Source organism: Macrobrachium rosenbergii, chromosome 15 (genome assembly GCF_040412425.1).
Source record: "Macrobrachium rosenbergii isolate ZJJX-2024 chromosome 15, ASM4041242v1, whole genome shotgun sequence".
NCBI lineage: Eukaryota > Metazoa > Arthropoda > Malacostraca > Decapoda > Palaemonidae > Macrobrachium > Macrobrachium rosenbergii.
In genome coordinates, this window is record NC_089755.1 from 36,547,621 (window position 1) to 36,557,620 (window position 10,000).

The 10,000-nt window shown below is 35.4% G+C and overlaps 1 long non-coding RNA gene across 1 annotated transcript in view; it reads right to left on the reverse strand.

Moving 5' to 3' along the window:
* Window positions 1-3,473: 3,473 nt before the first annotated feature.
* Window positions 3,474-10,000, reverse strand: part of LOC136846557 (uncharacterized) — a 329,941-nt gene continuing 323,414 nt past the window's right edge. The window contains exon 7 of the long non-coding RNA XR_010855444.1: window positions 3,474-3,644. This is a non-coding gene — a long non-coding RNA (uncharacterized lncRNA). The remainder of the gene's footprint in view (window positions 3,645-10,000) is intronic.

A 10,000-nucleotide genomic window follows, 5' to 3' on the forward strand; every position in this document is an offset into this window, starting at 1 on the left:
ACTAAAACTATTTACAAATGAAATGAATGGCAAATATTGAAAAAAAGGTGAAAATAAAGGTTTGAGCTTAAAAGGAACTAATTAAACTATATTTTTATAACCGAAGTGGTATAATTGTTTCAGAAAACCAAGTCATTCATATAAAAAGTAAGGCAGTTAGAGGGCAGATTACAGAAAAGACAGCAACCACAGAATGGAGTTTATTTTTATATAAAGATTCAAACATAAAGTGAATAACCGATATGACAAAACAAGATGGCTAATGAATTAAAGGGCACAAATAAAAAAAAAATAATAGCTAATGAATATGGAAACAGACGAAAAATGATTAACGAACTTGAACAAATAAAAAATGCGCCGAAGTCTCTTCGGCGCAATCGAGTTTTCTGTACAGCCGCTACAGCGTATAATCAAGGCCACCGAAAATAGATCTATCTTTCGGTGGTCTCGGTATAATGCTGTATGAGCCGCGGACCAAGAAATTTTAACCGCGGCCGGTGGTGGCTTATCCTATATCGTTGCCACAAGCAAGATTATGGCTAACTTTAACGTTAAATAAAATAAAAACCACTGAGGCTAGAGGGCTGCAATTTGGTATGATTGATGATTGGAGGGTGGATGATCAACTTACCATTTTGCAGCCCTCTAGCCTCAGTAGTTTTTAAGATCTGAGGGAGGACAGAAAAAGTGCGGACAGAAAAAAGTGCGGACGGACAGACAAAGCCGGCACAATAGTTTTCTTTTACATAAAACTAAAAAAAGGAAAAATTGAAAATTAAACTTACGAAAACCAACTGACGTCCAAAGAAATATTTCTGTCTAAATGCCTGGTATTCAACATATGATTCAACACACGGCGTGAGGGTGCGAGCCTTTCCTCCACATTCCTGCGTAACCCAGGAGTGACTTCCGCTGACGGTGACACATCAGTTTAACGTACTCATTAAATTTTCAAGCTATTCGTAGACTTGCAATCTAATAGGCTTGAATTTATCGGTCAAGCTGTGGTCAGCAGTAACCACAGAACGAGAATTTAATAATAATAATAATAATAATAATAATAATAATAATAATAATAATAATAATAATAATAATAATTATTATTATTATTATTATTATTATTATTATTATTATTGTTTCAAAACGGCTTCGCAAAAAAGTTAATTGACTATCATGCAATAAAATCCTACTTCATATTGTATTACAGATGGAAGATTGTTGACTATTTTGTTACAGTATTATTATTATTATTATTATTATTATTATTATTACTTCAAAACGGCTTCGCAAAAAATTCAACTGACTATTAAGAAATAAAATCCAACTTTATATTTTATTACAAATAGAAGATCGTTGACTATTTTGTTACAGTATTATTATTATTATTATTATTATTATTATTATTATTATTATTATTATTATTATGCTCAGATGAAGGAAGCACACTATGTACATAAAAAAAAGAAAACACGACAGAATCAAGCCATAACATGACTCACCAGATCATAAATGAGAGATCTATTTCGGCAACTTGAAGAACACGTGCCGGAACTTGGACAACGAGTGAAAAATGGAAAGAAAAAAATATAACCCGCCATGTTTGCGCAATCAAAGATTCATCTCATTCAGGTACATTCCTATTGTTTGCAATTCGTTAACCTTTGCCTTATGGCATTCGTCCATCTCTCTCTCTCTCTCTCTCTCTCTCTCTCTCTCTCTCTCCCTCCCTCTCTCTCTCTCTCTTAAAACCAACAGCGAGTTTAATGGCTTCATTACAGGGGGCGGGAAAGGTCATTCGTCGTTCACCGGAAGTGCTTTTTGCGAAGGTCAGTTGCACTTCCAGTCAGTATTTGTTCATAATTTACCATTTATCACCCTCCGTCTGCACCCTCCGAATTTAAAGGCGGGGGATGGTGGGGTGGGGAGGGGGGGGGGAAGGTTGAGGGGTTAGCCAATGTATGAGAGGAACAGGATGAGAGATTAACATTTTCTTGACCTTCACTTGTTTTTAATACAAAGGAGTTGGTGAGATTTAAGGATTTTTGGACAACGTTTAACTGTGTTTTGGTACGGAAATCTGTGCGAGACAATGATTTGACCTTGTGTGTGTGTTTTTGTTTTTGTGTAAGCATGTATAAGGTACATGATGAGAAATAAGATTTCTCACCGTTATTTGTTCATGTTTATGGAGGTGAATCCGGGAGAAATAAGCTTTTCACACTGTTGATCGGTTGTGTGCCAAGGCGTGATAATGAAACCTTTTGACTTGCTGGTCACAGCTACTGTATTGCTGAACATATACAAAAAGAAAAACATCCACATATATTTCAAATAGAACGAAAATGAAAAATAGAAAAAATGACTACTATTCGTTATATATCTGCTGTCTGTCTGCCTGTCTGTCTCTTTCTCTCTTTCTCCCCCCCGCCGTATAGGTTGTAGAAAAACACCCAGGGGAAAATGGGCTATACAAAAGAAAGGAAACGAGAATATAATACTGAAAAGTATATATTATTTGTAATCTCTCTCTCTCAAAAAGGGACAAGAATTATGAGCAAATGTTCTTCTAAACCCTCCTCTTTATCTCTGTCTCTCTCTCTCTCTCTGAAAAGACAGACGGCCACGCGTTATTATACATGCAAGTCACCCCCCACCCCTAACACCCACGCCCTCATTCTCTCTCTCTCTCTCTCTCTCTCTCTCTCTCTCTCTCTGTGTGTGTGTGGGTGTGCAAGTAAATTTTGAGCAACCACCAGGCGAAAAAATTTTTTTTTTTTTTCAAACTAAAAGGAATGGGCAAACTCATAAAAAGGAAACGAGCTTTTATGATGATGATGTACCAATTAATGCGGGAAGCTTAGCTGCCTGGGATCTAGGAAATAATGACATTCCAGCACAAAGAGGGGATCATTATTCCTTTCGAAATGACAATGGCTTACGGCCATTCTTCCATGAAATGGCAATCAAGTTTTGGGTATTATCTGTATTATGGTAATTTACAGCGATTTACTAAGTATGTGCGACTTACCTGCTTCCGGGAAATCATTATTTTATGCTTAAGTTCTTTTTTTGTTTGTTGGTAACTGACATATAATGAAAATAAGAAAGAAGTAAAAATATATACAGTCACAAATGATTCATTTCCTTGCAAAAATATATATGGTCATTTTCTTGTTCTTGGTTAATCAGTAAGTTTATTAATTATGATATTATGAATCTAGAGAAATGTTCATGAACTGTAATCACGGAAGAAAACAAAATAAATTACTGTAATAAGATTTACGATGTAATGTGACCTACACCTACAAAATACACACTAATGGCCAATTAACGATTTAATGAAGTTTTAAAATGTTATCATGAAGAACTTGTTTTCCTCCACAAGTAAAAAAAGAAAATAAGTCAAAGCATTATCTATATATAATCAATAAAAAGAAACCACTCATCAGACAAAATATTCAGAAATACCTTTATTGTTGAAATGAAAGCTGGAACCGCAGACGTGAGAGGGAATTTGATGAATAATTTCTGTGTTGTTATTATCTCTGCCTCTCTCTCTCTCATTCTATTTTTGATGACGTCTGGTCAGCCTTCCACGTTAAGAAGTGGGTCCCATACCACTGTGTCGTGTCGTCTCGACTATGCTGTGATAGTAATAGGCACAATTACAATAATGACAATTACAGTAAAGGAAATTGTAATAGAAATGGTAACGATACCAATACAGATGTAATCGTGAGATTAGGTTATGTGGATTCAAGTTCTAAACAGAAATGAATTGAAGAGAGAATTTAAGCCCAAGGACAAAAGCTGGGACCAATGAGGTCATTCAGCGCTGAGACGGAAATTGACAGTAAAAGGTTTAAAAGGTGTAACAGGAGGAAAACCTCGCAGTTGCACTATGAATTAATTGTTACGAGAGGGTGGAAAGTAAGATGGCAGAAAGAGAATATGAAAGGAGGTACAGTTAAAAGGAACGAAAGGGGAGCCGAAGGCACGAAGCAAACAACTTTTAATAAATCGCGTATATAATTACTATGCGTGACATTGACATTTCCTTTGTAGCTGATCCCTTTACCTTTGTCCTATATTATGTATATTGTATGTGCATAGTAATTACTTAACATATTTAGTTTGGAAGCGGCCTCTGAATGTTTATATCCATTTTTGCTAGTCCATTATAAATGTGTTCTCCTACTGCATAATAATAATAATAATAATAATAATAATAATAATAATAATAATAATAATAATAGAATATTCCTTTAATAATAATAATAATAATAATAATAATAATAATAATAATAATAATAATAATAATAATAATAATAATAATAATAATATGTACTTCATAAAATTGGAAAAATGAGTGATCTTGCATTTCTATTCTAATTAAAAGAAAAAAATTTTTTTTGCTTCTAGCAACGAAAAATTCACAATAAACTAATGATCTTAAAGAGGGACAAATTAAGATTACAAAAATTAGGATATTTATTTCAACAGAAAATAAATGCACATGGATATAAATTTTAATATTACCTTTTTAGTTTTCTGTAAAAGAAAATTATTGTGCCGGCTTTGTCTGCCCGTTCGCACTTTTTTCTCTCCGCCCTCAGATCTTAAAAAACACTGGGGCTAGAGGGCTGCAAATTGGTATGTTGATCATCCACCCTCCAATCATCGGTCATACCAAATTGCAACCCTCTAGCCTCAGTAGTTTTAGTTTTATTTAAGGTTAAAGTTAGCCATAAATGTGCTTCTGGCAACGATATAGACAGCCACCACAAGGCCGTGGTTAAAGCTTCATGAGCCGCAGCTCATACAGCATTATACCGCGACCACCGAAAGCTGGACCTATTTTCAGTGGCCTAGATTATACGCTGTAGCGGCTGAATAGAAAACTCGATTGCGCCGAAGAAACTTCGGCGCATTTTTAACTTGTCTTCCCAGGAAACAAGGAAACGCCGAAGAAAACAAGAACAAAATGATAAATTTCAAAATAGTAATACCGCTCTCTTCTACCGTCACTGACAAAGCCCCTTAAATTTTCCGCTTCAGAAATTCTATTTACTCGAAGCAGCCTACCTGTCAGTCACACTTGCTTTATGTTTTCACCATTTATCCTAAGGATATTCTGATCAAAGCTCTTTCGCTTCCCATTTGAAATGGGGGTGAGTATTCGATCATCAACGTCTGGGTGTCTGGGACTACAAATGTGCCTTATTTAGAGATTAAAGAAAAATAAACAGGTTTAAACCTCTATGTCACTCTAACCAGGTTACGTTCGGTAAATGTTGTTTATAAATATGTTTAGGTTACTGGTTTCAACAGTCATGTTTATAAATAGGAAAAGGGGCTAGCGATGGATTCCCATCTGATTTATTTTTGCCAACACCATGAAACTGAAGTAATATATTTTATAATATTACATAATATACCATAATATAAAAGCTATATTCCCCTCTACCTTAATTCTGAAATCTCTGTAAACTAAAGTATGTTATGCCTGTTATTACCATTGAAAAAACAATGTTATCATTTCCTGTGTTATTGCAAATGGATCAATAAAGGCCCGAACGCAATCTGCATTACATAAAGCACTTACTATCTTACAAATAAACTCAGGATAGTTTGTGCTTTACCTGATGTGATGTTCTGATTGTACCATCAATAATGACAGGTACAGAAAAATCATAATTTGTATATGTACCATGTACTGTATGCGGCCAACACTCAAATGAACGAATGCGTAGAAAGTTAGCACGTATATACGAGCGCACACATAAACATACACAATAATAAACACAATAAAACACAATACTTATAAACATATAATATATATATATGTATATATACATATATGTGTATATGTATATATATATGTAGTATATATACATATATATATATATATATATATATATATATATATATGTATATATATATATATATATTATTACACCTGTTCACTGAGTTTCTATGTGTTTTCAATTTCTGAAGAGAGAAGGTGATTACAAAGTGGCCTCAGTTATCGATAATTTATATTATTCAGCTACATGAATGTGTGTCACACCTGTGCTATTGTCTTAACGGGCAACCTATGTGAGGGAAAAATAGGAGGAAAAGGAGCAAAAGAGGAGGAGGGGAGGAGGGGAGAAGGAGAGGAGAGGAGAGAGGAGCATGAGGTAGGGGAGGTGGGAGGGAGGTAGAGGAGGAGGAGGGGGAGGGGAGAGCATGAGAAAGAGAGGAGGAGGAGGAGGAGGAGGAGGAGAGAGAGAGAGAGAGAGAGAGAGAGAGAGAGAGAGTGCACACCGTTCATGATGCTTATCAATTTTTATGGAATAATTTATAATGATTTCTGTCTGTTTGTGTGTGCTAGAGAGAGAGAGAGAGAGAGAGAGAGAGAGAGAGAGAGTACAGATTATATGAATCAGTTTGGGGGTTAATTATCAATGGTGCCATTTGTGTGCGTGTGTGTTTATGTTTGAGAGAGAGAGAGAGAGAGAGAGAGAGAGAGAGAGAGAGAGAGAGAGTGGTGAGAGAGAGAGGTGGGAATAGTGGTGAGTGAGAGAGTGTAAATTACATGGTACCATTTTGAGAGAGATAGACCTAGCTGAACGTATATTGAAAATGTATTATGGTAAACGATTGCTTATTTGCTTAACAGTGATACAAAGCAACAAAGCTTTATAACTAAATTACAATAAAAAACATATCGGAAATCCATACTTTTAAGTTCGTTTAGAATTCTGTCAAGATTCCCCATACACAAATCAGCTATATATGGTTAGGCAAACATTATATTTATCTATAAGAGAACCTGGGCTGAAACTCGAATCTAATTTCATATATTAAGTTGGAGTTATCCCAACACCTGGCCTTTTGTCATAATCACGCTGTGATAATTACGTGTAAGTGAATAAGAGGCCTGGTTTGGACCTCCGAAACAGTAATCATCAGAAAGTCAACAGGATAAAAAGAAGTAAAAAAAAATGCGCCGAAGTTTCTTCGACGCAATCGAGTTTTGTATTGCGCCGCCAAGGCAGCATATAATCAAGGCCCGGAAACAGATCTATCTTCGGTGGTCTCGGTATATCGCCAGGTAAGAGCCGCGACCCAGAAACTTTAACCGCGGCCCGGTGGTGGCTCATCTCTATATCGCTGCCAGAAGCACGATTATGGGTAACTTTAAACTTTAAATAAAAATAAAATCCACTGAGGCCAGACGGCACCTGGTGTGTCGATGATCAACATATCAATTTGCAGCCCTCCAGCTCAAGTTTTTAAGATCCGAGAGCGGACAGAAAAAAAGCGCGGAAAGAATAAAGTGCGGACGGACAGACAAAGCCGGCACGATAGTTTTCTTTTACAGAAAACTAACAAGTAAAAATGCGCCGATGATTCATGAAAAATACTTAAAAATACCTGATGGCAACCAGAACATAGTTTATTGACAAAAAAAGTAACAAGTATTATGATTCACCACGTTTGAAATAAGACAAATAATAATTACAAGAATTGCCTATTTTGCATATCCCTATTTTATCGTGGCAAATTACTGCATTTTAAAAAATATAGTGAATTCACAGAGTAGTGAATAATTCAAAGCTCAATGGCTAGGTATACTCTGAGTCATGTAGTGAATCATTGAAACAAGTAAAAAATGCGCCGAAGTTTGTTCGGCGCAATCGAGTTTTCTGTACAGCGTATATTGCTCTATGAAACTCTCAGCCATGACCCATTAAACTCTCAGCCGCGGCCCATGAAACTTTCAGCCACGGCCCGGTGGTAGCATGTGTTGCTGGTACCTTTAGCGGAGCCAGATGCGCGATCATGGCTAGCTTTCATCTTAAATAAAATAAAAACTACTGATGCTAGAAGGCTGCAATTTGGTATGTTTGATGATTGGAGGATGGATGATCAGAATACCAATTTGCAGCGATCTAGCCATCTCAATAGTTTTTTTTTTTTTACAGAAAACTAATAAAAGCAATGTTTCTAATTACCTATAAGCGACTGATAATGATTTTGCACAACTCGAGCAGAGAATGTGGCTTGCAATCTACGTTACTTTTGCACATGAATGTGATAGTGTTCGTAATGTGTAAAAAAAAAAAAAAATAAACAGACTGGAATCTACAGTACGTGAGGTAACGATTCTGCTTTAAACTGATAGTACTGGATTTTTTGTTTGTAGAAACTATTGTTTGGTCTGTCCGTCCGCATTTTTATTCTTTCCACACTTTTTCTGTCCGCCCTCAGATCTTAAATTGAGCTGGGAGGCCAGAGGCTGCAAATTACATGTTGATCATCCACCCTCCAATCATCAAACATACCAAATTGCAGCCCTAGCTCAGTAGTTTTTATTTTATATTAAGGGTAAAAGATAGACATAATTGGTGCTCTTCTGCAACGATAAAGGATAGGCCACCACCGAGTCTTGGTTAAAGTTTCATGGGCCGCGGCTCATACATCATTATACCGAGATCACTGAAGATATACTATTTTCGGTGGCCTTGATTATACACTGCAGCGACTGTAAAAAAACTCAGATTGCGCCGAAGAAACCTTGGCGCATTTTTTACTTGTTTTTTTCTTTTATAAATGTTCTAAAACGGACAAGAATAAAAGTTTTTGTGAATCTCCTTCAGCGTAGGTGTTTATTTTTTAACCATTGTTCTATGTCTACTTTCCTTCCAAGCGTTGTGAATCGTAGTGGTTTTCAAGGGAAACAGCATAAAACAATTCTAAATAAATACGTCCAGTTTACGCTATTTATTCACGGCAGATTATTGAAGGACAAACGTTGAGGTTTTTAATGTGGCTAATAACTAACATTGCTTTTTGTAAATGAAAAAGTTGATAAGACGGACAAATGAATGTCCATGTTTTTTGTTAATATAATAACATAATAATAATAATAATACTAGTAATAATAATAATAATAATAATAATAATAATAATAATAATAAAAATCCAGTGGATCTGATCTTGTTTTTCCCTCCCCCGGTGACAGTAGGAAGACATGACACAGCCACACCCACCCCACAGAAACCTGTTTTGTCCGGCCCCGGGTGGTAGTGGGTAGGGTAGGGATCAGGAGGGGGTAGACAGTAGTCAGGAGTCCCAGCACCTGCAAAGCGCGCCAACAAGTTTCCGTAATATATATAATAATAATAATTTTCAGCATATCAGCATTTCTCCTAGAAGTGGACGGCTCATGAGCAAAAAAAAAAACTAAACGGAGTCACTGCCATGATCAAACCTGACAGCTAATTAATAATGATACTATTAATATTCCCGCTACTACTACTAACAACTATCATAATACTGATCATGATACTTCGCGTTGCAGGGCGACCCAAACAAACACACGTATCACGAAAGCCCTCATTGAACCCGCCTTTGAAGAAGAGAATTATTGAATTCGATGCGTTTTATGAGAATTCCCAGACAAAATCAGATGACCAGTGCCAACTCGGAGTCAGTGACCTGATTCGGCACCTGGTGACGGGTAATGGCTGAGACAACCGATAACGGAAAGCCATATGCCCAAACATATTTATTTATTTATTTATTTATTTTTCGAAGGGTATATACATTGTGATATTATTTCGTCCCCACTACATGTTATTGTAAAGATGTTGAATTTTATAAGATATATATATATATGTATATATATATATGAAATATAGTACATACATATACATATATATATATATATATATATATATAAAAATATATATATATATATTTATATATATACAGACACAATAATATATTACATTTATGTATGTATATACACAGACAAACACACATATATATTAATATTATGTATATATACGAGTATATACACACATATATATATATAAATATATATGTATGTATACACATACATATATATGTATACAGTATGTATGTATGTATAAACTATAGTCCTAAATTTGAACTCAATTTTATTTTCATGACACCAATGAAGGCTTAGAAATAAAACTGAAACCGG